At 47.0% G+C, this 26,544-nt stretch overlaps 1 protein-coding gene and 1 pseudogene across 15 annotated transcripts in view; both read left to right on the forward strand.

Annotated features, from left to right (window-relative positions):
- Positions 1 to 26,544, forward strand: part of eys (eyes shut homolog) — a 3,376,609-nt gene that overhangs the window by 793,178 nt on the left and 2,556,887 nt on the right. The window lies entirely within an intron of this gene.
- On the forward strand, positions 18,137 to 18,284 carry LOC119968096 (annotated as a pseudogene).

The raw sequence follows: 26,544 nt of genomic DNA on the forward strand, positions 1-26,544 counted from the left end.
CCACGCACACAGGGGGAGGACGTGCAGACTCCACACAGACAGTGACCCAGCCGGGAATCGAACCTGGGACCCTGGAGCTGTGAAGCATTTATGCTAACCACCATGCTACCCTGCTGCCCCTATGGCTTAGGTAAGGTGCTCTTTCCAAGGGCCGGTGCAGACTCGATAGGCCGAATGGCCTTTTTCTGCACTGTAAATTCTATGATCATGACATCAAGAGTCCTTGCCCAGCAATGTTCAAATGTTGATGTAGGATCCTCTGCATCCAAGCGAGAGGGCAGGAGGGGCCTTGATTTAATGTTTCTTTTGAAAGGTAGCAGCTCCAACATCTTCGGTGCTGCATAGATTCTGTGTTCAAGTCTCGAGTAGGTCTTGAACCTACAAACGTCTGATTCTGGGTCAAGTGTGAGCAAGTTCTTGCAGATATTAATTAGCAGTATAAAAGAAAGAAAACAAGGTGAAGGAAATGGCAATTATGCCCAGAAAGAACATCACTGAATAATGGGAATGGTAACATAATAATGTTATTGGAAGAGTAATCCAGATGCTTGTACAAAGGCTCTGTGGGCTGAGTTCAAATCCCACCATAGCAGCTGGTGGAATTTAAATTCAATTAATTAATAAAGCTGTAATTCAAAATCTGGTCTCGTTAAAGATGATGAAATTACTGTATTGTTTAAAGATTTTTTAAAAATCTCACTGATGTGTGCTCTGAACGGAAATCTATCATCCTTATCTGATCTGGTCTACATGTGGCTGCAAAACCACAAATTGTCCAGTGGGCAGGTGGCACAGTGGTTAGAACTGCTGCCTCGCCGTGCTAGAACCTGGGTTAGATTCTGACATTGGGTGACTGTGAGAGTTTGTACATTCTCCCCGTGTCTGTGTGGGTTTCCTCCGGGTCTGGTTTCCTCTCTCAGTCCATAGATGTGCAGGTTAGGTAGATTGGCCATGATAAACTGCCCTTAGTACTCCCCTAAAAAAAAGTTAGGTGGGGTTACTGGGTTACTAGGTAGGGCGGAGGTGTGGGCGCTTTTTCCAAGAGCTGGTGCAAATTCGATTGGCCGAATGGCCTACCTCTGTACTGTAAATTCTATGAAATGTAAAGAAAGAAATAAATCCAGACTGACCACCCAACATGGGCCAAGGCACCAGAAACAACCAAGGAACATCCTGCCCAGGGGGGGTAGGGGGGGTGGGTGGGGGGGTGGGGGTGGGTGGGGAGGGGGTAAGGGTGATGGGGGGGTTGGGGTAGGGGGCAGCCGCGTGCGGGGGGGGCGACGGATGCCCGGGGCCAATGCACCGTCGCCCCCCCTCTGCACGCCGCTGCACCCTACCCCAAACCCCCCTCACCACCCCTACCCCCCTCCAACGCTCCTACCCCCCTCCCCACCACCCCTACCCCCCTCCAATGCCGCCCCCTCTCCTCTCAATGCCGGTACCCCCCCTCTCAACGCCGGTACCCCCCCCTTCAACGCCGCAACCCCCCCCTCTCAACGCCGCAACTCCCCCCCTCTCAACGCCGCAACCCCCCCTCTCAACGCCGCAACCCCCCTCCAACGCCGCAACCCCCCCTCTCAACGCCGCAACCCCCCCTCTCAACGCCGCAACCCCCCCTCTCAACGCCGCAACCCCCCCTCTCAACGCCGCAACCCCCCCCTCAACGCCGCAACTCCCCCCTCTCAACGCCGCAATCCCCCTTCTCAACGCCGCAACCCCCCCTCTCAACGCCGCAACCCCCCTCCAACGCCGCAACCCCCCCCTTCTCAACGCCACAATCCCCCCTCTCAACGCCGCAACCCCCCCCCCCTCAATGCCGCAACCCCCCCCTCCTCTCCTCTCAACGCCGGTATCCCCCCCCTCTCTCAACGCCGGTACCCCCCCTCCTCTCAATGCCGGTACCCCCCCCCTCTCCTCTCAACGCCGGTACACCACCCCCTCCTCTCAACGCCGGTACACCCCCCTCTCCTCTCAACGCCGGTACACCCCCCCCTCTCCTCTCAACGCCGGTACACCCCCCCCTTCTCAACGCCGGTACACCCCCCCCCTCCTCTCAATGGTGGTACACCCCCCCCTCTCAACGCCGGTACCCGTCCCCTCTCACTCTCTCTCAACGCGCCACTTCCGCAGCGGGTGAAACTGACGCGTATCGCGTCAGTCCGCTGCTGGCCCTTTCGGAAACGGAGATTTACGGCTTAAAAGAAGGCCCCGACGCCGGAGTCATCCGCACCGCTTTTGCCCGCCGGAAATGGGCGTCACGCAGGTCTTCGGAGAATTTCGCCCCTGATGTTTTTTCAGGACAATTTGTATGCCACTTCCTTGGATTAATACTTTCTCTAATTTCCCCTGTAAGGCATGGTCACCTTTCCCGTTTTACTTTTGTGCCAGACAGGAGTGAACAATTGTTGCAGTTCACCCATGCGCCCTCCAAATGTTTGCCATTGCCTAGTATTGAAGCTAATGCTCACTTGTCTTAGTTAAAGATTGATAACAATTTACATTTATCAGATCTTGAGGTGAAAGACCTTTGAAATCTTAAGCACTTGCTTTAAACGGTTAGCTGCTGCAGTTAAGCAGCCTCAGGAACTGCAGCTTTAAGAAGCCTTGCTGATCTTGCTTAAGCAGTCCAGACTCCGGTTATTCAATCAACAACGTGTGTTAGAACATAGAACATAGAACAGTACAGCACAGAACAGGCCCTTCGGCCCTCAATGTTGTGCCGAGCCATGATCACCCTACTCAAACCCACGTATCCACCCTATACCCGTAACCCAACAACCTTACTTTTATTAGGACACTACGGGAAATTTAGCATGGCCAATCCACCTAACCCGCACATCTTTGGACTGTGGGAGGAAACCGGAGCACCCGGAGGAAACCCACGCACACAGGGGGAGGACGTGCAGACTCCACACAGACAGTGACCCAGCCGGGAATCGAACCTGGGACCCTGGAGCTGTGAAGCATTTATGCTAACCACCATGCTACCCTGCTGCCCCCGGCTGCTCCAGTGTTGCAGCTGGAAATTCATGCAAACCATACCCTGCACAAAAATACACGTTGGGTCCATTCCAAAAGATCACAGATTTCAAAAGACAAATTAAGACGCCGAGCAAACTGGTTGCCCAAAGTGTCCTGTGCAATTTGTCATCAGTCATGCGCCCTGGGATGATCAGTGTTAAAGACTACACGGATTGTGTTTTTCCTTTGGGGACTGTTGTAAGGTGAGCTCACAATTGTACTGATCTGTTGCACTTAATTTTTCATCCAAGTTTCTGCTCAAACCAATTTGCTTATCATCAAATGAATGATCTTTCATTAGCCAGCGCTGTAGCATGTAATTGTTTCTGTTCTTCCATTCAGGTATTTTGTTTGATACATTTGCTTTCTTAATACAATTGAAAATGAGTTTATCACACAAAAAATGAGCTTTTTTAGTGGGACTGCTGAGTCTACTCTGTGAGCCATCGAACGATCTGGCCAAAAATAGAGAGAAAGGGAACTCAATTTAATCCCATTTTCCAGCACCTGATCATTGCAGGTTAAGCACAACATATACAGATCCAGGTTCTTATTAAATGAGTTGGCTGTTTCTACCTCAGCCACCAACTTAGAGGGTGAATTCCAGACACCCATCACCCTCTGGGTGAAAAAGCTTTTCCCTCATGTCCCCTTTAATCCGTTTACCAATCCACTGATAATTTACCTCTCAGTGAAACCAGCTTTCCTGTCTACCTTATCCAGGCCCCTCATAAGTTTGAACCTCTCAATTAGGTCACCCCTTAGCCTCGTCTGTTCTCAGGACGACAACCTTAGCCCATCCAATCTATCCTCATAGCTGCAATTTTCTAGCCCTGGCGACATTCTTGTAAATCTCCCCTGCACTCTCTCCAGAGCAATTACGCCCTTCCTGTAATGTGGTTCCCAGAACAGCACACACAACTCCAGCTGTGGCCTGAGCAGCGTTTTATTCCATCATTACATCCCTGCTTTTGTATTCAATAACTCAACCCAATAACTATCTAATTTGATCGCCATTGAAAATAGCTTTGTACAAACTACTAATTTAGTAAATGTTGGTGTCATTGTGCCCAAATCAAAAATAATTTCAAGAGCCAGTTTGAAGGCAATGGTAACAATTTGTGGGAACTCCTCGTGGTAAGCGATTCCATTTGGAGTGTAGCCAGTTCTGTCGGCGCTCTGGTACAATTTTGGCCATCTTTAACAAACGCTCAAATTGCATTGAACCTGATTTACTCTTGATACTGCTCGATCTTTGATGCTGAGTTGAGTGATAGAAGCTGAATTGTACAAAAAAAATCAATGCACTTGGCAGAAATCCCAGACCAAAGGGCAGACTCCTCTGTGACACCAGAGGGAATCCTGTTGATAAGTAACCTATACTGGGAGATCATAGATTTGCTGTTTCAAAAGGACAAGAAAACTTGGGCAGCCCAGCCTGGATTTTCCAATACACACTGTTGGCAAGATCAGCCCCGTTCCTACAGTTCAGATAGAGAAATGGGGGGCGGGATTCTCCCATCCCGCAGCAGAGTGTCCACGCCATCGTAAACGCCGTCGCATTTATGACAGTGTGAACGGGCTGCTGTCAGCACTAATTCTGGCCCCAACAGGGGGCCAACACGGCGCTGGAGCAGTTCACGCCGCTCCAGCTGCCGATCCCAGTGTGAACGGTCCCCTCCGCACTCTCCCCTCAGTGTAGTACTACTCAGTAGAGAAGCTGCATAGCGAGATCAGTTCAGTCCATAAGAGGGTCATTCAGGAGTCTGGTAAAAGTGGGGATGAAGCTGTTTTTTAATGGCAATCTGGTGCTGATTGCGACGTTGAAAATCTGGCGGCAATTCAACAACATTCTAAATTAGATAGGATGTCGAAGCGGGCTCCGATTTGTGATAATGAGCCGACAAGACTGGATACCATGTTTTGGGGTTGGGTGGATAAGGGGTGGATATTATGAGGGACTTGATTCTGGAGGGGTACCTCACGAGTCAGGAGGAGCTGTCAGAAAGTTTGGGTTTTATCAGGTGGAAAGCTTTAGCTATCTGCGTGAGGGGCTTTGCAAGGAAAGTTTTCCCATAATTTCTGTTTGCGCCACCATCCTCACTGTTAGAAAGGATTTGCATGGGTGGGCGCCTTAGTCTTTGCCCCGTTGATTGTTAGCAGGTGGGTTCTGTTGGAGTGGAAATAAACTTTTCCTCCCAGTGACTCAGTGTGGTTGGGGAATCTCAAAGCGTTTTTGCATCTTGAGATAGTTAAATACATGCTGTGGGGTGCAATTGAGGGATTCTACAAAAGATGGTGGCCTATTATTGTGTTATTTAACGAGCTAGTGACCATCAGTTGTTGTGGGGGTGGTGTTGATGCTGCTGTGCTTGGTTGTTTGTTTTATGCTTTGTTATTTATTTTAAAAACATTTTAATAAAAATAATTTAAAAAAAGTTATTTAAATTCTCATTCCTTTTGGAAGCATAAAAGAAAGGGTGTCATTAACAGTGAGTTTAAAAAAAACTGTTCCAGTTGCTTAAATGTCTGTTCTTTGATATAACCCGAAGTACCATCATTTTAGAATTTTTAACGCTTGGTTCCTTTCCACAACCTATCATTATCACAGAAAAGTTCACAATTTGATTGATAGCTCAAAGAAGATTAGTTGTATTTGATGTAGGGTTCTGAATACAACTGTTGTTTTATGAGGGATTAAGTACTTACTTGTGTAGATTTGCCTATATTGAATGGTCATTCTTGAATTAGTATTTTCTGTATATATTTAGAACTTATTTCATTTCATCTTAGCCTGGGTCCTGAGGTCAGCCCAAGGTGGATAGTGGGCGAGTTGACACGGAAGGTGTAAGGGTAAAGGGGGGTGGGTAAGGGCATGAGATGGCACTAAATTGGCATAGGGGCTAAAAGGAGCCTTTGAGATCGGCAGGGGGCACAGGTTTGAATAGATTTCCACTGTTGGCACAGGGCTGTAAGGGACATGAGAATGGGTTGGCTTGGAAGGTATGAGGGGGCATGAATTGCTATGGATGGGGAGTGGGGTTGTGAAGGGTGAGATTCTATTTTTTGAGAAGAAAACTGGAACAAAGTCAGAACGCAGAAGCAGCAAGATCCAGTCATTCGGGGCAATTTCTCCCTGTGAGGGAAAGGGTGAGCCACGAGATTTCCTGACTCCCTCTACCCGACTTGGGGATAGATATCTGTGCCAGCGGGTCGAATGACCACCTCCTGCGCAGTATGATTCAATGATAATCGAACATGTTAAAGTTGAAATTGAAATGTAGATAGGGGGATTCAAAAACTTGACACAGTTTACAAATTTGGATGTGGACCCTGGACTCAGGACCCAAGAGCTGTCACCAGCATGGTAGTAACAATGGTAATTATACTGATCACTGCAGACTTTAGGTGCGTGTCGTCCTCCCTGATAAAACACGACACCAACGAAAAGTATAGGAACAGTACACATCCACTGCGTAAGGCAGAGGAACATATCTTTGATAAGAAACTGAGGAAAAAGGCTATGGAAAAAACAAACACCTGAAATATAGATGTAAAAGTGTTTGCATTTTATGAAAAACCTACAATTCCGCTGTGGGAGTTTGAGAAAAACATATGAACTACAGAAATAAGTGATTGAGAATGACAGCTTCTCTGACAGAGTAGAAGATAGAAACTTACTGGCAGCTTCAGCAATTTTCGAAGGCTACACAAAAACAGGCAATGAAGCGTCCCTTATACTTATTCAATAACATTGCCAATAGCAACTTGAAGACGCAAGCAAGCCATATGCCATTTGATAACAGTGGCCAAGTGATAGGTTGTTTCAACAAATTGACTGGAGTTCACAAATGAACTACCACTCTCATTTTTAGCTGAGAAGATGTTAAGTGTCACATTGTTGGAGATCGCAAGTTCCGATCAACAATTACATTTACAATTCATCATTGTTTATCCTTCGATGTTAAAAAGCACACCCAGAAATTCTTTTGAAAGTGAATTTTTTTAAGACTGATTGCCGTAATCCGACCAGATGCTAGGGTGTTTGCAACATTAGAGTCCCGTGGCCTCACCTGAATCTTGAGTCATCGTCAGAGAGGTTTACAGCATGAAAACAGGCCCTTCGGCCCAACCTGTCCATGCCTCCCAGTTTTTACCAATTGCCCGCATTTGGCCCATATCCCTCTCCACCCATCTTATCCATATAACTGTCTATAGAGACACACACCAGGCAACCTGTTCCCCATATCCGAGGGGGATTAACCTTCCCATCCAGCTCTGTCCATTCAAACATTGATTTCCTCTGACTGATAGAATAAGGTGAGGTTATATTTCACACTTACAATACAGTAGGGTAGTGGAGTACTGCCGATGTAACACTCCACTCTCATGATGTTCCTGTGCGACATATTGTACTGCGCCCCTTGAAATGCTTGGAGGACCTTTGGGGAGAAAATGGAGGGAGTCGGAGGTGGTAAATCAGACTGGGTGATGCCTGATCGAACGTGTGGGATTTTTCCTTCGCTGCCCTGTATCCCGATCAGATCCCAGCTCACCTCTTACAGAGCAGGGTTAGGATAGATTGGAAGGCTGGACAGGAGGTCTCAGCTCTCCCTCACTACCTCGCCCCCCCCCAAATTCAGTGATCTACCCAGAGGCTCCCAAATCCCAAACAGTGGGTGCAACCCTACGGCCGTGCTGCACCCAAAAAGCAGCTAGCAACATGACTCCCCAGATGAGGGTGCAGAAGCAGAACTGAACCCTGAAGCAAAGGTTCTATAGGACATAAATAGCTCAGCCCAAGTGGGCCGGCCATGGGAGACTCTCGGAGAGTGGGAGTTGTATCGAGTAGGTTAAATAAATATTGAGTTTTCTTTTTTTTTAATTTTTAGAAAGAATTTAGAGAATCCAATTCATCTTTTCCAATTAAGGGGCAATTTATCGAGACCAATTCACCTACCCTGCTCGTCTTTGGGTTGTGGGGGAAAAACTCACGCAAACACGGGGAGAATGTCTAAACTGCTCACGGACAGTGACCCAGAGCTGGGATCGAACCTGGGACCTCAGCGTCGTGTGAGGCAACAGTGCTAACAATTGCGCCACTGTGCTGCCCTTATATTGAGTTTTCTAACAGCCATGGCATGTGGTCGCTCACCTGGAACCTTACACTAATGGCACCTGTTTTTGATTGGAACGAGTGTGTCCGAATACAACCAGATGGATTATGCAGGTGGCAATTTCATCCAGCACTGACAATGTGAAGATACTTCATGGACTTTTTTATTGTGCCGTGCTTGCTCACACAAGGTTATGGACATCTATTTTGAACTGTGTAAAAGGAGCTTTCAAGCGGACTTTCTATCTCTTGCTGCTACAATTGAAATCACTTCTCAGCAGCTAGATTCCTATAATATGAAGAATGGATATTCCACTGGAGGTATTTATTTATCACGTTTGATATAAGATCCTGTAACGCAGTTTCCTATGCAAATGCTATTCTTTAATAGCCATTAGAAATCATTCCCAGTCAGTACTAATTGTAGCCAGTAGACAGCAATTGTTATAGCACTGGGGAATCACAAAGCATAAAGTCGCTAAACGGTGCCTTCTTATTTTTATGATCACGCTGAGTTATCCTCTAATACCCACAAACTGCTCCGAATCTATTACCACACGTGCTGAATGGAAAAGCCACATTAACTTTGCAAAAGCCTTATTGGTAGGTGATTAGGACTCAGTGTCGGGTTTCATTCTGGGAATGACGGATTGGGTTTTGAGAGTTATTGGGCGGGATTCACCGACCCCCTGCTGGATCGGAGAATCCCCGGGGGAGGCGCAAATCCCGTCCCGACGCCGGCTGCCGTATTCTCCGGTGCTGTTTTTTGGTGGGGGGGCGGGGGCAGGATTCCTGCCAAGCCGGTCCGGGGCCGTTGGCAGAAGCCCCCCCCCCCCCCCCCCCCCCCGGCGATTCTCCGTGACCCGATGGGCCAAGCGGCTGTCCATCTTTGACCAGTCCCACCAGCGTCAATCACTCAACTTACCCAACGGCGGCACCTCACAGGTGAGTATGCGTGGGTGTCACCCGGGGAAGGGGGGGCTCCAAGGTGGCCTGGCCCACGCTCGGGGCCCACCGATCTGCGGGCAGGCTTGTACCATGGGGGCACTTGTTCCTGCCACGCTGGCCTCTGTAGGGCTCCGCCATATTGCATGAGGAGCTGGCGCGCAGAAGAGAACCCCTCTATGCATGTGCAAAAATACTGCAGCCGGTCTGCGCGTGCCTGAGATCATGCCAGCCGTTCCGCGCATGCGCGAACTCGCCCGGTCCCTTCGCCGTCGGCTCGAGCGGTGCCAACCCCTCCGCCGTCCACCTAGCCGCCTAGACAGGTGAGAATTCCTCACCTTGGGGGGCCGTTGACGCCGGAGTCATTAGCGCCGGTTTTCCTGCCGGCGTGGGGACTTAGCCCCCAGAAGAGAGAATCCCGGCCATTATCTCCAAATCCGACTTGGGGCTGGATTCTCCGCCGGCGGGATGCTCCATTTTGCCAGCAGCGCAGGGGGTTCCCGACGGCGTGGGGCTGCCCCACAATGGGAAACCCTATTGACCGGCCGGCGGGGTGAGGCAGAAATGTGGTGCAGCGGGGCAGAGGTTTCTGCCAAGGTAAAGGTATTGCTAAGATCTACATTAAAGATAAGGGGTTAGATTCTCCATTGGCGGGATCGTCCGCTTTGGCAGCGCGCTCACGCCCGCGGATTTCCCGATGGCGTGGAACTGCCCAAATTGGGAAACCCCATTGGCTGTCTGTCAGGATGGAGGATCCCACTGCCGCGGGGGTGTACCACACCAGAAAATGGATGCGGCAGGACGGAGAATCCCACCCCGGATCTTTTTAGTTGAGAAGTCACCGTTGTAGCCCAAGATTTCTGATTATTAGGCAAATAGTTCATCGGCACCACGGAATGTTGTTCCATAAAGGGAGGTGATTCCAGAACTCAACCAGTTGCTCCATCAGAAGTCCATGTTGAGAGTATATATCCCATCCAAACATAAGGATTAAATCACCATAGCAATAAACTTTGATTTGCCTTTCAGATCAAATGGCCTGCCTTTCTCACATGGTGTTGAGGGCTGAAGGCACAGTGCATGATAATGGGTTGAATATAGTGCAGACAAATTCTTCAATTATTTATTGGCCAAGCTCATTGAGTAATGTTACATCAGGGGTGGGCAAACTTTTCCGTGCAAGGGCCACATTCAGAAATTCACAATTCACAAAGGGCCGCATAGTATATTAAGTAAAATAATGACTTCACCCGGTTATGATTCTGGGCGCCTCATACAGAACATAGAACAGTACAGCACAGAACAGGCCCTTCGGCCCTCGACGTTGTGCCGAGCAATGATCATCTTACTCAAGTCAACGTATCCACCCTATACCAGTAAGTAACCCAACAGCCCCCCCCCCCAATTAACCTTAAAAAAAAAATTTTTTAAAAAAAATTAAAAACAATTTTTTTTTTAATGACTTGGAGGGCCGCAGAAATACCTTTGGCGGGCCGCATGCGGCCCGCGGGCCGTAGTTTGCCCACCCCTGTGTTACATTGAGGTTGATTATTTCAAATCTCAGGCACAGCCCAAGTATTGTATGATAGCATCTAGCTTTTATATCCTTAGCATGGTGATATTGCCAAGAGCATCACGTTCACCATCACCTTGCCCTTGCACATGTAAATGATCATTTGCATCATTTCATTATTGGAACAGTTTTGAGCAGGGAACGAAAGGTCAGGATCTCTCCATGGGGCACAGTACAAACACAGTACAGCATTGCAAGTATGGGTTTTGGCATCTATTAAGAGTACAACCTCCGAGATAGGAAAGCACTGGGAAAAGTTAGATAGGAATGTTGCTCATATTATGCAATGTTGACATTATAGTGCCAGAAAGGGAGCAGAATATTATGTGTTTCTCTCATTCAGAAGCGATACAATTTATACAATTCAGACTAATATTGCTTGAGATTCTTATGGGAAACAAGAATTTGGAGAAATAAATTATTGCCTGATAAGAAAGCACTTATTTTTTTCTAATCTAGCTTCAGCCACAGTTATAAAACCAGGCTCGGTATCAACAATGGTATTATGTGTTTACTGGCTGACAACCATGTTTTGAAACACTGAATTCACATTCCAGTCACTTGAAACACCAGTTCCAAAGATGGATGAGCATTTTCATGACTTTACCTTACATACAAAATAGGAACAGAAGTAGGCCATTCGGCCCCCACCCCCGAGCCTCCTCCGCCAGTCAACACAATTGTGGCTGATCGGTTTGTGTTTTGAGTTCCACATTCTCTGCTTTCTTATTCTTCCAGTCATTTTCCCCCATTATACTCCATCTTCCAGATTTTTGCCCACTCACTCAACCTATCTATATTTGTCTGCAACCACCTTATGTCCTCTTCACAACATACTTTCCTGCATATCTTTGTGTCATCTGCCAATTATACTACCATGCCTTCATTCCCCTCATTTAAGTCATTGATATAAATTGTAAAACGCTGAGACCCCAGCACAGATCCCGAGTGGACTCCAACTTCTGCCAATCAAGAAAAGGTGCATTTATGCACATTCTGTGTTTTCTGCCAGCCAGCCAATCCTTATCCATGTTAACACATTACACCATGAACTTTTATTTTTTGTAATAGCTTTTTATGTGGCACCTTTTCAAATCCCTTCTGGATATCCAAGTACAGCATGTCTACAGGCTCCCCTTTATCCACAGTGCATGTTATTCCTTCAAAAAACTCCAATAAATTCATTAAACACGATTTCCTTTCACAAAACCGTGCTGACTCTTCCTGATTACCTTGAGTTTCTCAAAGTGGCCCAGCTAAACCTCTTTAAATGATTAATTCTAACACCTTCCCCGTGACAGATGTCAAGCTAACTGGTCAATAATTTCCTGTTTTATGCCTCCTTCTCGAGTTGAATTGAGGAGTCATAATTACTACTTTCCAGTCCAGTGGAACCGTTCCAGAACCTAGTGAACTTTGCAAAAGTAACACCAGCACATTCCTCATTCACCAACTATTTTAAGACTCGAGGACAAAGTCCTTCAGGACCCCGAGACGTGACAGCCTGGAGTGCAGTTTGCTTGGTACCTCATCCTGAGTAATTGTAATTTCACAAAGTTGATCTGTTCCTTCCGTCGTCTCATTTACAGCTGTTCCTGAAATATTGGTTATATCCTCGATAGTGAAGACAGAAACAAAATATGTGCTCATTTCATGCGCCATTTCCTTGTTATCTACTATTAACTGCCCATTGTCATTTTCAAGAGGGTCAACACTCACATTACCCTTTGCATTTTTAAATACTTGTAGAAACTCTTGCTATCTGTTTTAAAATTTATTTCTGGCTAGCTTCCTCTGAGACACTAATTTTTTTCTCCTGATTACATTTTCAGTCATTCTCTGCCGTTCTTTTATTCTGACCAATCATCTGACCTGCCATTCATTTGTGGAGGCCATGTGCTTTATCCTCAAGTTTAATGCGTTCCTAATTTATTTAGTTAACCACATTAAAGTGGAGTCAACTTCATTGTAATCATATCAGACAATGAGAAAGGAATCATTCAACCATAATTAAATCATGTGAAGTATTGACCTGAAATCTGCATGCCATGACCGTTTGGGTAACTGGCCAGTTGAAGAAAAAGGATCATATAAGAAGCCAACAAACTCTGTTTAAGAACCTGTTTTGTTCCATGCCACAAGTCAGAAGCCAGAGAGATGTTGGAGGACCAGGACATTGAGTGGGCCACTCCCCCCCTCTATCCTTCCTGCAGGTTTGAGCCCTCTCTGCTATTGACCAAGCACCCATCACAGGCAGTGATTGAAGAATTAACACAGCAGCTCGGGACTCCATAAAAGTAGAGAGGAATTGCCTGTCATCATAAATTGGCTTGACCCTGGATCATAGGGGCCACCATTCTCAGCCTGAACCTTGCCAGTTATCAGTCTACATTTATACCTTTGATGTTTCTGGTCTCTTACGAAGGCTGCTAAATCTATCCCCGCACTCTTAAATTTGCTTGTGCCTATTATGTGTGGTTGGAGCACTCTAATGGAGCTCCTTCCCTGACAACAATTTACTTTCTCCTGTGTTTATCAAACTTCACATAAATGTCTTCACCACCTCTTGACAGTACGCTCCGAGACTCTTAACACTGAGAAGGACAAGGACAGCAGAAACATAGGAACACCACCACCTGCAAGTTCCACTCCAAACTGCTTACCATCCTAACATGGAATTATATTGCTGTTCCTTCACTGTCACCAAATTGTCACCTGGAACTCCCTCCCTAAAAGCAGCGGTTCAAGAAGGCAGCTCACCTCCAACTTATAATACTCTTCATTAGTGTCACAAGCAGGCTTACATGAACACTGTAATGAAGTTACTGGGAAAATATCCCAGTTGCCACACTCCGGTGCCTATTCGGGTACACTGAGGGAGGATTCAGAATGTCCAATTCACCTAACAAGCACGTCTTCGAGGCCTGGACGTATCCGAAGGTTGATGATGGATAAGCGCTGAAGGGGGATAGGCAGTTTGCGATAAGGGTAGGGGCCTTTATTTTGATCTTTGTGTGTGAGCTGGCAAATATGCTGATGAAATGAACAACGCGGGGACAGGGGCTGCGATGGGTAGAGAGATTGAGGGTGGGGCAAGTAGTGGGAGCGATTGGGTGGGAGAAGGAGGGGAGGAAAGGATTTGGATGCTGGTGATGCAGATAGGGCAGATAGCTCATTAGGCAAGGATGGGGCAGGGTGAAAGGGGAAGCCATTTTGTGTGGCCTCAGATGATAAAGGAAAACGGTGGTTCTACAATAGATTCGAATAGCAGACTTAAAAGGCAGGGTGGGTGCCGTGAAACGTGCCAAGGTATTCAGGCATTTGAATAGCTTGAGGGCGGAGGTGATATTTCTCCCGGAGAAGCAGTTGGTGATTAAAGACCAGGCCTGGTTGTGAAAGGGATGGGTGGAACAGAATTTCCTATTGGGATTTGACTAAATCGGGGTGAGGGGGGGTTAAGAGGGTGCCATTTGTGTTAGCCAGGGAGGTGCGAGATCTGGGAGAGTTGATTTGTAATGGTTAGTGTGATTTTTTCTTTTAGTAATGATAATTTTTATCATGTCACAAGTAGGGTTACATTAACACTAATGGTAGGGTTACATTAACACTGCAATGAGGTTACTGTGAAAATCTCCTAGTCGCCAAACTACAGGGGTGCCGGTGGTGCTGGTAAGTGTTTATGTGGCAAATTGGGATGATGGTGAATTTGTTAAACGGAGGGTGGCTGTTTTCCTGGACCTGGGCTCTCATAAATTGAGGGTGGCGACTTTAACTGTGCGAAGGATCTTCAACTGGATCAATCGTGTAAAAGACTTCATCAAGTGCTGGGGCCTCACGGTAGCATGGTGGTTAGCATCAATGCTTCACAGCTCCAGGGTCCCAGGTTCGATTCCCGGCTGGGTCACTGTCTGTGTGGAGTCTGCACGTCCTCCCTGTGTGTGCATGGGTTTCCTCCGGGTGCTCCGGTTTCCTCCCACAGTCCAAAGATGTGTGGGTTAGGTGGATTGGCCATGCTAAATTGCCCGTAGTGTAAGGTTAATGGGGGGGGATTGTTGATTTACGGGTATACGGGTTACGTGGGTTTAAGTAGGGTGATCATTGCTCGGCACAACATCGAGGGCTGAAGGGCCTGTTCTGTGCTGTACTGTTCTAAAGTCGAGAATGGCGAAGGAGCTGTGGGTGTAGTGGACTAGATTAGGGGTGGGGGAAGGGTTGATAATTGGAGGTTTTGGAATCTGGAGGGGAGGGAATTTTCATAATTCTCCCATGTACATCGGGTGTACTGCCCCATAGACTTTTTTATGGCCGATAATTTGATTCTCCCTGGAATAATAGAGTGGAGTATGGGGTGATTGTGTCCTCGGACCACAAGCCATATTTGATGGATATAAGGTTGAGAGTAGGTCTGTCTTGAATTCCCGTGGAGGATGGTCTCAGCGCTACAGGCAGATGAAAGATTTTACGGAAAGATAACTTGGATTATCAAAGAGTACATAGAGTTTAATCAGAACGAAAGGCCTTGCCCTCCATGTTCTGGGAGTCATTCAAGGCAGTGGTAGGGAAGTGATTGCATTTAAAGCTCATAGGGACAAGGTGGAGAGGTCTGAGGCAGCGATTAATTGGTCCAATTTTGGAGGTAGACCGGTGGTACTCTGTGGCCCCAACCAGAGAATTCTTGGTGGAGTGGTGGAAGCTGCAAAGGGAATTCCATTTGACGATGACAGGGAAGGCCAACTTTGGCTACGAGCATGGGAAGAAGGCTAGCCACCTGCTAAAGCACCAACTGCAATGACAAGTTGCCACAAGGGAGGTAGTCTAAGTGAGAAGGAGGAAACTGGGCGCCGGAGCATTTGAGTCATTCTATAAGAGGCTATCCATGTCTGAACCGTGGGGGAGGGAGTGGTTTTTTGGATGGGGTGGTTTTTTGATGGATTAGTGTTCCCAGAGCTTGAGGGGAAGAAGCGTCAGGGACTGGAGAATCCGCTGGGGTTACAGGATGTGATGGGGTCTATTGGTGCCATGCAGTCAGGGAGGGCGCCAAGCCCAGATGGTTTCCCAGTTGATTTTTATAAGCAATTTGCAACAGAGTTGTCCGCTCATCTCCTAGCGATGTTCTCTGACACGGCGCTAGAAGAATTACCGGCCACGCCAGCTCGGGCGTCTATTTCGTTAATCCCCAAGAAAGAAAGAGACCCGGTGGAGTGTGGGTCCTGCAGGCCCATCTCCTTGTTAAATACGGACTTGAAAGTTCTGGCTAAGGTAGTAGCATGATGGCTTGAGTTCTGGATATGGTGTTGGAGGATCAGACTGGTTTTGTGAAGGGGAGGCAGCTGTTTAGCAATATCAGATGTCTATTGCTATGATGCCGTCTAAAAGAAGGGTGCCAAAGTTGTGTTGTCTATGGATGCGGAGAAGGTTTTCAACAGGGAATAGTATTTGCTGGAGGTGTTGGATAGGTTTGGATTTGGGCTCACATTTATCTCTTGGGTGAGGTTGTTGAATGCGACTAGTGTGAAGCCAAATTTGGTTACCTCGGAGCATTTCCATATCTAGTGATACAAGGCAGGGCTGGCCGTTCTCCTCACTTCTGTTCGCAATAGCGATAGAGCCTCAGGTTAGTGCACTTTGGGCTTCTCTGGAGTGGTCAGGTATTGTGAGGGGGGGGGAGAACACAGAGTTTCACTCTATTCTGATGACTTGTATAGATTTAAATTGCTGGAGTATATGGATAAGATAATGTGTATATTGGAGAAATGTGGCACCTTCTCGGGCTACAAATTGAATATGGTCATAAATGAAGTATTTCCAGTTAATGCCCTGAGGAAAGTTAATCCTAATGACAAGCGGCTGGAAGACAGAATCTCACCGCCCGCGAACGGTGAGCTACCGAGAAAGATGTGGCTGGTGAACCAGAGAATCGCGCCCATCTCGAAACCATAATTGGGTCTATTGCCATGAATATACAAGAGATTGGGGCACGGGATTGTATTTTTTACTATTTGCCACAAGAGATTCTCGGAATAAATCTACTGGATTCAGCCCATTGAAATTGGTTTGTCACCATGAAATATGGGGTCCATTAAAATTGATGACAGAAAAGTTTCAAAAACACACAGGACGGATCTTAAATGTTTGGAAAGACTAACGTGAGCTTGCCAGGTAGCCCAAGCATTCAATATTTCAAGGAGCAAGAATTAAAATGTGGGTTGGCAAACATGTCATGTCTAGAACGTTCCAGGCTGGAGATGAGGTACTGTTGGGACACTCGGTCAATTCCAGCCCCACTCTTATCGGACGCACAGCACAAGTGATTTAACCAATAATTCTTATAAAGATTACCAAAATCTTTAGCCCTTTCGGACAATGCTTGGCACAACATCGAGGGCCGAAGGGCCTGTTCTGTGGTGTACTGTTCTATGTTGGCTGCCCAATATTTATAGTCACTAGTTTTTGTAAGTTTAAACAAAATTACTATTTTTTTATAACTAGAACAAATATGAAATATGCAGTGAATACAGCTGCTTAATATCAAGCTAATGCCTGACTCCTCCTTTAAAGGGCCCACCCTCTGTCACACACACACATGACAGACAAACGTTGAGGGGTGGAACGGCATAAAAATAATAAGGAACAAGGTCAAAGGATAAGAGTTCTTCCTTCAGATGATTTCTTGAGTGTACTTTTTTCAAAGTATGAGTGTGGAGTTCCTGGTTTACAGCCTGTATGATCTACCTTGCAGTTAGCAATGTCACTGTCAACCTTTCCAGGAGAAGCCTCTTGCTTCACATCAGCCTGTTTTGTAGCGAGAATGATCAGATTATGGACTCTGCTTGCATCAGTATTTTCTGAAGAGAGAGTATTCAGATCCTGGTCTCTCCCGTGTATCAGCCTTTTCTGCAGAAAGCGTCATCTGATTCTGGATTCTGCTTGTATCAACCTTTTCTACAGAGTTGGTTCCCACGGTGGGAGTTTGGTGAGAATTCTTTGTCGAATTATTTCTGGAGAAAACAAAGTGGGGTTTTCAAAGTAGGAAAACAAAATTAGAGATTTTTTCTCTGAACTGCCAAAGCGAAACTAAAAGCTCCTTAGGTCTCTGAACTATTTCAATGAGAACAGATCTAATCACACCAAGCTTGGGTCACTGGGCAGAACGCAGCCTTTTGGGTCAATTCATTGGCCATCCATCAGTCAAATCAATCCAAACAAGACTCAACCAATCTCTGTCATTGGTGCTGGTCAGTCCACCGCTCCAGTTCAAACCAACAGTCTTCTGCTTGGATTAAAGGCATACACCACTGTTTTCTTTAAAGACACAAGGACACAAATCATCCATGGGTCAAATGTGTAATGGGAAAAATAAAACAAAGGGAAAATAAGGGAATGAATAGGCGCAAACAATGGGACCTTTACAGTACTAGTACTATTGCCTTTGCAGGATGAGGCTCTGAAAGCGATATTCAGCGGCCCTACATGGTAAGTAGTTACTTACCCGGCACGGGTGAAACCATAAAAATGAAAATAGTTGGCCCAGCCATTGCACTTGGGGTGTACTGACGCCTGCGATGTCCCCAAATGCAGGCTACTCAACTGCAAAATTTGTGGGAGTTGGGACTGCATTTGCACTCTTGTGTTTGGCACGGTAGCACAGTGGTTAGCACCATTGCTTCACAGCACCAGAGTCCCAGGTTCGATTCCAGGCTTAGGTCACTGTCTGTGCGGAGTCTGTACGTTCTACCCGTGTCTGCGTGTTTTTCCTCCGGGTGCTTCAATTTCCTCCCATAAGTCCCGAAAGACGTGTTGTTAGGTGGATTGGACATTCTGAATTCAGAATATGGCGATGAGGAGATTTTCACAGTAACTTATTAAGGTGACTTCCCCAACAGATATTCCAAACTGTTGGAAGAAGGACCAGTTATGCCAGATAATATGTTGAAAAAAAATCATTGTAGGGAAGAGGATAGGAAGGGACAAGTGTGTCAGGTGGTAGAAGTAGTGGAACAGGACAGATGGGAAGAGAGAGATAGGAGAAGAGGTTGATAGTTCACAGAGTGACCCTTCTGTGGTACGACTAACAAGTAGGGACATCCTAGAACAGTTAGAGACTGAGTTTGCCTATTTCAAAGAACAACAGCCCAAAGATGTGCGGGTTAGGTGGATTGGCCATGCTAAATTTCCAGTAGTGTCCTAAAAAAAAGTAAGGAGGGGGGGGTTGTTGGGTTACGGGTATAGGGTGGATACGTGGGTTTGATTAGGGTGATCATTGCTCGGCACAACATCGAGGGCCGAAGGGCCTGTTCTGTGCTGTACTGTTCTATGTAACAGTGAAAAGATCTAATCAGGATGCAGCAGAAATATCAGCAGATTTTTAGAAACATACCGGGTGCAACACATTGACTGATCATGATGTCGATAGAGGTGACTCTAACCTGATAGAGCAACATCCGTCTCGACTGAACCCATAGAGACTGGCTCAGTTAGAGGTGGAAATCCAGTGCATATTAGATATTGTTGCGGAAACAAGCAAAAATGGTGTAGTCCACAGAATGCCAAGCAATGCTTGTGTGATTGAGGGTGATTTTGTGGGTGAGTCAGTGTTGGCCACCCCTGATTCAATGTTAAAATTGTGGACAGCTCCAGAAGGGATAACATGATTGCAGATTTGTTGTGGGTTTAAGGATTGATTAGCTACTAATATACAAGTTGGGAAGGGAATCTTTATAATGAGGAAGCATGAATGGATTTTTTTTGATTTATGTCTTGCATACCTCCTAATGGTACGTCTGTGCCCTGATGTTTCATTCCTTTTAGGGAGGGAGATATGTAAGGGCACTTCTTGTTGGTTCCCTTATTTCCTATTTCTTTTACTTTGTCGTTATTGTTTTTAGTCTATGGATCTTAATGGAGACATACCTTTAAGTTAAGCAAGGGAAGTGAGCAGCTCAAAAGTTTCAAAGTAATACACTGTACTGTGAAGTTTCAGATATTGAACAGAAAAAAACAGATTTTATGGCACCTGAGAGATTGGAGGGATTTGGTTTGGTTGGTTAGTTGGTGGCTAATACATTGGCCAGGGACAATATTCTGCCCAGCAACGACAGTGATTGGGTCCTGCCAGGTGGGGTGTTTTCAGAGAATTCTGGGAGAAAACTCCTGGACACAGAGAGGAGAGGTTGTTTGTTGCTCTCTCTCTCTCTCTCTCACTCTCGCTCGCACTTTCTCCTTCTTTCTCTCGCTTTCTCTCTCGCTCTCTCTTTGTTTCAAATATTTCCTGCCTACTATTCCTGAGTGTGCAGAGAAGTCTCGGGATCTGGATGAATCTGTAGTGAAAACCATTACAGACTGGAAGCAAAGGCATCCAACTGGAGGCCCAGACTGCAGCAGGATCTAACTGGAAGACCCCCATCTGAAACAGACTCTTATCAATTTACTTTTAGCATGATTTTTGCACCCCTCTTTCTTCTTTGTGTTTGTCTGTCTTGTGTGTGAGTAGAGGTTGGGGGCTATAAATGAGATAGCAGTTAAACAGTTTTATTTATTGCCTATTTAATTGTAGTTATTGCTATTAATAAAAGTTAATTGTGTTTAAATTTACAAACCTGGTGACTGTAGTTATTGGGCAGCTAAAGGCCAAAGACTTTGGGTATTTTTTAAAGTTAATTTCAATTGTGTTGTGACTCAAGAGGGACTGGAATTGACTGTGCGCTAGCCCAGGGGGTTGTAACATCAATAATGGGAAGCCTAACCAAGACACTGCAGAAACACTTGCCAACATATTCGGCCAGAATTGACTGGTGGATGATCCATTTTGGCTTTGTCCTGAGTTCTCCAACATCACAGATGACAGTTAGCAGGCGAGTTGAGTCACTCCACATGATATCAAGAAATGGCTGAAGGCACTGAATATAGCAAAGATAACGCACCCTTCCAACGTCGCAGCTGTATTAATGAAGACAAATTAAGCCTCTCAGAAAGCTGTTTCAGTACAGCTACAAAAACAATTATCTACTTGACAAAATGAAAGAATTGCTCAGGTATACTCTGCCTGCAAAAAGCAGTGAAATCCAAACTGGCGAATTATTGCCCTATCATCTCCCTCTCAATCATTAAAAAAGTGACAAAAAGAGTTGTCAACAGTGCAAACAATGGCCCTTATTCAACAACAATCTGCTAGCCGATGCTCAGTTTGGGACACTAATCGCATTACAACCTTGATCCAACCATGGACAAAAGAGCTAAATTTAAGTGGTGCAATGAAAATTGACATCAATGGGAATCATCCTCCTGGTTGGAGTCATACCTGTCACAAAGGAAGATGGCTGTAGTTGTTGGAGGTCGATTATCTCAGTCCCCCACTGCAGGAGTTCCTCAGATAGTGTCCTGGACCCAACCATCTTCAGCTGCTTCATCAATTACCTTTCTTCCAACGCAAGGTCAGATGTGGGGATGATTGTTGATGACTGCCGTATACAACACTATTGAGAATTCCTCAGTTTATGGAACACTCCATGCCCACGTGCAGCAAAACCTGTATGACATTCAGACCTCCGCTTGATAATGGAAAATAACACTTGTACCACACCGGGTAAAGGCACTCACTAACAAGAGAATGTTCAATCACTGCACTTTGAGATTCAATGACACAACCACTGCTGACCTTTTTTATTCATTTACGGGATGTCGGTGTCACTGGTTAGGCCAGCATTTATTGCCCATCCCTAGTTGCCCGACCGAAAGTAGCGATGAGTTACCTTCTTGAAGTGCTGCAGTCTTTGAGATGTAGGTGCACCCACTGTGCTGTTAGGTAGGGAGTTCCAGGATGGTGCTCCAGTGACACTGAAGGAATGGTGATATATTTCCAAGTCAGGATGGTGAGTGACTTGGAGGGGAACCTCCAGGTAGTGGGGTTCCCAAGTATCTGCTGGTCTTTTCCTTCTATATGGTAATGGTCGTGGATTTGGAAGGTGTTGTCTAAGGAACCTGCAGTGAATCTTGTAGATGGTACACACGGCTGCCACTGTTCGTCAGTGGTGGAGGGTTTGAACACGTGTGGAAGGGGGACCTCACTCTTTCACACTCCCCCTCTCTCTCTCACACCATCTATGTTTTGAGAGTTATCATTGACCAGAAACCTGCTCGATAAGCGTTATATATATTGTGGTATCAAGAACAGATCAGATACTTGGAATTTTGCAGCCCTATCACAGGGTCAATATCCTGGAAATCACTCACTAACAGGCATACCTACACTAGAGGGACTTCAGTGGTTCAAGAAGATAGCTGAACATTATGTTGTGAATCTTTTTAAAAATAAATTTAGATTACCCAATTCATTTTTCCAATAAAGGGGCAATTTAGTGTGGCTAATTCTTTACTCAGAGAGTAGTAGGGGTGTGGAACGCCCTGCCTGCAATAGTAGTAGACTCGCCAACTTTAAGGGCATTTAAGTGGTCACTGGATAGACATATGGATGAAAATGGAATAGTGTAGGTCAGATAGGCTTCAGATGGTTTCACAGGTCGGCGCAACATCGAGGGCCGAAGGGCCCGTACTGCGCTGTAGTGTTCTATGTTCTATGTTCTATGTTCTAATCCACCTACCCTGCACATCTTTGGGTTGTGGGGGCGAAACCCATGTGTGGCGCTAACAATTGCACACAAAGACGAGAGACATGTACAATCGAGGGTTTATTGCTGTGTGATGCTATTCCTCCGGCTGCAACTGTAGAATAGGATCTCAGTGACTCACACGCAAATTTATACACAAGCTCCCTGTGGGCGGAGCTAGCCGGCAGGGGCTTACCGGAGGAACCTGTATTACAGGTACAGCCATACATCCCCCTACTGCAAGTACACATATCTACAGTGGTTATCACCACACCACGCAAACACGGGAGAATGTGCAAACTCCACATGGACAGTGACCCAGAGCCGGGATCGAACCTGGGACCTCGGTGCCGTGAGGCAGCAGTGCTAACCACTGCGCCACCGTGCTGCTCTTGTGAATCTAAACGACAATTAAGGATGGACAATAAAAGCTCATCTTTCCACTGATAACCAGAACACATGAACAGTTCAGAAAAGAAGACTTAAAGGCCGGGATTCTCTGACTCCGCGCCGGGTCGGAGAATCCACGGGGAGACGTGAGAATTGTGCCCTGATGTCGACTTCCCAATTTTCCCCTGCCGATTCTTGGGTGCCCGCGGGATTCCGGCCACGCCAGTCGGGGGCCATTGAAAGCAGGCCCCCCCCCCCCCCCCCCCTCCCCTCCCCCAAGTGATTTTCGTGGCCCCGATGGACCGAGTGGCCAAGGAGTTTGGCCGAGTCCCGCCGGAGTGGGTTACTCAGGTCCCACATGGCGGGACCTGGAAGGTGAATCTGTGGGGGCTGTCCAGGAGGGCGGGGGGGGGGGGGGGGGGGGATCCCCGCCTCGAGTTCAGGACGTTACTCTATATTAAAAAGCAGAGTGGGCTGAATATCAAGATGTGGGGAAATTCCCAGGAGTCTGGGGAAAAAAAGTTCTGCTTTCTGATCCATATCCAATTTTGTATCCTGACTGCTGGCATCCCTTTTAATCGCCGAGGTTTTAATATTTCAAACAAGTTTATTGAAGTCTACAAAATTATGAGAGGTATGGACAGGGTGGATAGCAACAAGCGTTTTCCAAGAGTGGGGGTGTCCATTACAAGGGGTCACGATTTCAAGCTGAGAGGGGGAAAGTTTAAGGGAGATGTGTGTGGAAAGTTTTTTACGCAGAGGGTGGTGGGTGCCTGGAATGCTTTGCCAGCGGAGGTGGTAGAGGCGGGCACGATAGCATCATTTAAGAGGCATCTAGACAGGTATATGAACGGGTGGGGAACAGAGGGAAGTAGATCCTTGGAAAATAGGAAACCGGTTTAGATAAAAGATCTGGATCGGCGCAGGCTGGGAGGGCCGAAGGGCCTGTTCCTGTGCTGTAATTTTCTTTGTTCTTTGTTGTTCTCTTTTTGACCCTAGGGGCCACGGTGATCAAGGCCTACCGGTCGGCGGGCCGGCTGGTTCCATGGGGGCCTATATTCCTCGGCACCGGGCCCCTGTAGGACTCCGCCATATTGCCCGGGGTCGGCAACCCCCGTGCATGTGCGGAATCACGCCTGCCGTTCCGCGCATGCGCGGAAATCTGCCCGTTGTAGCGCGCATGCGCAAACTCGTGCCGGCCGTTCCACACCGGCTAGAACTGCAGGGCCCACTCCGCCGCCAACCTAGCCCCCTCGGAAGGGGAGTATTCCCCATTATCGGGCATCGTTGACGCCGGAGTGGTTGGCGCCGTTTTATTGGAGAATCATGCCCAAAGAGTTCAGGAAGGGCACGGTAATCAATAAACTAGTTTGAAAAATTAAAACCTAGGGAATTAAAAGGGGTGCCAGCACTCGGGATACAAAATTGGAAAAGGACCAGAAAGCAGTTTTTTTTTCAAACTTCTGGGAATTGTTTCCCACAACTTGATATTAAGCCCACTCTACTTTTGAATATAGAGTAATGTCCTGAACTGAGTATAGAGGGCATGATTTAAAAGCTTACAGAAGACACAAAACACGGAAAAGTGGGGCGGCATGGTGGTTAGCACTGCTACCTGACAGCGCCAGGGACCTGGGTTTGATTCTGACCACTGCTACTGTCTGTATGGAGTTTGCATGTTCTCCCCGTGCCTGCGTGGGTTTCCTCCGTGTGATCTGGTTTCCTCCCACAGTCCAAAGGTATGCAGGTTAGGTGGATTGTCCATGCTAAATTGCCCCTCAGTCTCAAAAGGTTAGGTGGGGGTTGAAGGAATAGGGCGGAGGATCGGACCAAGGTAGGGTGTTCTTTCGGACGGTAGATGCAGACTCGATGGGCCGAATGGCCTGCACGGTTGGGATTCTTTTTATCATAGAATTTACAGTACAGAAGGAAGCCATTCGGCCTATCGAGTCTGCACGACCCTTGGGAAGAGCACCTCCACCCTATTCCCGTAACCAGTAACCCCACCTAACCTTTTTGGACACCAAGGACAATTTATCATGGCCAATCCACCTCACCTGCACATCTTTGGACTGTGGGAGGAAACCGGAGCACAGGAAGAAACCCATACAGGCACTTGGCGAACGTGTAGACTCCGCACAGACAGTGACCTAAGTCGGGAATCGAACCTGGGGCACTGGAGCAGTGAAGCAACTGTGCTAACCACTGTGCCACCGTGCTGCCCATTCTAGATTAAGCAATGTGAAGGATAGACTTCAGAAAGGCGTAGGCCTGAATTTCAGAAAGACGATTGCTCAGCCCGCTGAGCATCGGTGGTGGACCCCTCCACAGGCCCTAACAGGCTCACTGACTTTTTTTCTCAATTGAGCATTGATTGGCAGCAAGCAGACTTCCATCCACCAGTGAACCAGGGTCAGTGCAGGTAGGATCCTGGAGGGAATCCCATGCGTGCAATTTTACGCTCCCACCCCCACCAGCCTCCGAACACATCTGTCCATAGACTGGTGGAATGGTTGAACATGGGCAGCACCGTAGACTTGTGGATAGCACAATTGCTTCACAGCTCCTGGGTCCCAGGTTCGATTCCGGCTTCGGTCAATGTCTGTGTGGAGTCTGCACATCCTCCCCGTGTGTGCGTGGGTTTCCTCCGGGTGCTCCGTTTTCCTCCCACAGTCCAAAGATGTGCAGGTTAGGTGGATTGGCCATGATAAATTGCCCTTAGTGTCCAAAATTGCCCTTAGTGTTGGGTGGGGTTATGGGTATAAGGTGGAGGTGTTGACCTTGGGTAGGGTGCTCTTTCCAAGAGCCGGTGCAGACTCGATGGGCCGAATGGCCTCCTTCTGCACTGTAAATTCTATGATATGATATGTGGCAGGTGACATTTAATGCAGAAAGTGTGATGTGATGCATTTCGGTAGGAAGAATGACGAGAGACAATATGAACTAAATGCTGCTACCTTCTGGGCATTGTAAGGACACCCGTGGATACATGCAGATAAATCTTTGAAGGTGAGATGGCAAATTGATAAAGCTGTTGAAGCACATTAGATCCTAAGCTTCATTAATACAGGCGTGACATACTAAAGCAAAAAGATGTATGCTAGTCCTTCATAAAACATGGATTAGGCCTCAGCTGGATTACTGTGTTTAATTCTGTGCGCCATACCTTTGGAAGAGAGAGGGTTGTTGCTTGTTCTGGTGAGTGTGCTTTACACTCAATTGGCTCTGTTTTATTACTTAGCTCTAGAGTCGCCAGGTATCTTTATGATAGCACCACAAGGTTCAAGTTCAAGTTCAGGTCAATGACTCAATACACCAATTAGTAAGGTTCAAATCAAGACACGTGTATTAATACACAGTTATTCGCTACTCATGCATATACTACTAAAAGACTAGGCTATTCCTACCACTAACAGGCCAATACTTATCTGGATAAGGGAACTCGATGGGTCAGGGAACAATGGCCTTTTGCTCGATCCTGAGTCTGCAGGCTTCCAGCTGTTATGGACTAAGGGGTCAGGAGTGTCTATCTCGTAGCGTGCGTTGACTGGACACTTACTTGATGGTGCAGCAGTTGGCCAGGCCTCTCCTCCTTACGGTCAAGTTTTATGAGAGCTGCTAAGGTGTTCTGCTGGGAGGGCCGGCTAAGAGAGCGAACTGAACTTGGGACCTGTCTTTTATAGGTCCCAGGGGCTTCGCGCCCTTTTGGGCAGACCCCGAGCTTACTTCCAATCGATTGGACCCCATACCAATCGATTGGTTTGAATTCCCCAATACTGGGGCCGTTTCTCGATCACTGGGCGGTTCTTTCTGGCTTGTTTGTCTCCTTTGTTTCAGACTCCCGTTGGCGCCGAGGAGTCTGACTTGCTATTGAGTGTCTTAAATGTAGCTAATCA

This window comes from Scyliorhinus canicula, chromosome 6, assembly GCF_902713615.1.
Source record: "Scyliorhinus canicula chromosome 6, sScyCan1.1, whole genome shotgun sequence".
NCBI classification, from domain to species: Eukaryota; Metazoa; Chordata; class Chondrichthyes; order Carcharhiniformes; family Scyliorhinidae; genus Scyliorhinus; species Scyliorhinus canicula.